The sequence below is a fragment of the Pteronotus mesoamericanus genome, unplaced genomic scaffold (assembly GCF_021234165.1).
Source record: "Pteronotus mesoamericanus isolate MK-2021 breed Mesoamerican mustached bat unplaced genomic scaffold, CSHL_Meso_final contig_180, whole genome shotgun sequence".
In the NCBI taxonomy this organism is placed as follows: domain Eukaryota; kingdom Metazoa; phylum Chordata; class Mammalia; order Chiroptera; family Mormoopidae; genus Pteronotus; species Pteronotus mesoamericanus.
Window position 1 is genome coordinate 1168757 of NW_026555076.1, and position 1896 is coordinate 1170652.

Sequence of the window (1896 nt, forward strand, 5' to 3'; positions counted from 1 at the left end):
TAATTTCTTTGTAAAATGCAGTATATCTTCCTGGTGTCATCATGAGAAAAAAAAATCATATAGTCCAGACACACACATCAACAGTCACCTCGGTCCTGGCGAGGTAGCTCAGTTGGTTATAGCATCATCCTGATTCGCCAAGGCTGTGGGGTTGACCTCTGGTTAGGGTGCGTACAAGAATCACCAACGAATGCATAAATAAGTGGAATAAAAAAATCAATGTCTCTCTCTCTCCTTTCTCTCTCTCATTTGATGTAAAAAAAAATCAATACATTTTTAAAAAATCTTATTTTTTAAAAAAAGTCACCTAAATGGGGATCTTTCCAGGGCCTTTACTGGGCCAAGCAATTCCTCTGGGTTCCCATAGCCTATATTCATGCTTCAATCATGACATAATACCTTGTATTTATAAGTTTCTTTAATAATTTTCTTATTTAAACTAGCTCCTTAGAAAAAATAATGAATGATAAAGATAACATTTAGTAAGCACTTGCTATGTGCCTGACATATTCTAATCATTTTTTATCTCTACCACAGCCTTATAAATTAGGTGCTGTCTATTCCCATTTTACAGATGAAGAAACTGAGACTCAGAGTTGAAGTAATTGCCAAGTTCATTGAGTGAAAGGGTTGGGATTTAGGCCCAGGCAGTCAGTTCTAGAACCCACATTCCACTTGAGTGGAAGCCTCCTAAAGTATTCCTCCCGATAATTCTATAATACAATACAGTGTGCTGTGTAGTAGGCATCCAATCTTGTTGGATTCTCATCGGTGAAATCATCAGGATCCTGCTAGGAATGTAACAAATGCTTGTCTAAATCTTTTCCAAGAGTCCCAGGTATACCTGTGGTTTAAGTTTTCTACTTGTGCTACCACCATGTCTTCAACTACCTTTCAACCCATTCAATTCCAGCCAGGCATCTGGGCTCATTACTCCACACAAAATGATTTTCCGAAGTTGCTACTGTCTTCCATGTTGCCATATATCTAATATATTCTTTACACCTAGAGGTCTAACCTGGGTCCAGCATGCTGAGAGGTTGCGTATCTACTTTCTCCCCCTTATCTGACGCAGCCTCTCGGCACGCTGGACCCAGGTTGCCCTCTGGGTGACACTATACTGTTTTTTTTTCCTCTGATGTCTCTGTTCCCTCTCCATTCTCTTTGGTATTACTTCATCCTCTCTGGATCTCTAAATGTTGGAGTTCCAATTTGATACTGTATCAAGTTGTCTGTCTTTTATTTCTTCTCTCATTCTTTCCCCCCACTCCTTCACCCCTCCCATTTATCCTATGACTTTAAATATTTTCTTGATGATGCTAATGACTCTCTAATTTATATTGTCAGCCCAGACCTCTTCCCTTACTCTAAGCTCAGTTCTTCCTTGACCTTTCCACCGGCATGTTTCATGGACATCTTAAACCTCACAGGTTCAAAACTAAATGTGACTGTAAGGTATAAGCAGAAAAAATAAGCCTTGCAAGATGTGGAGAGTGGACAAATCGCTTGCCAATAAAAAACATGGTATTTCCCACATGACACTGACTACAAAGAGGAGACTAAGGGGTAAGTAAAATGATATTTATTAGTGACTTGCCCAAAGTTAAAATATGGCTGCCCGACAAACGTGTGTGTGTGTGTGTGTGTGTGTGTGTGTGTGTGTGTGTGAAAGATTTGTTTAACTTCTCAATGAGAGAACTGGCAGATGGTAAAGCGATTCAAAGACCATTTGAAGAATTGAGATTTATGAAGTCTGCCTGAAAAGACTTGCTGAAATAAATTTGCTAGGTGAGAGACAAAACTAGTTAATGTCCTACAAGGCAGTAAGATTATAACCATTTGGAGGTATCTGCTTCGCTGGGGAGAATCATTTACCTTTCTATCAAACAAAAATTT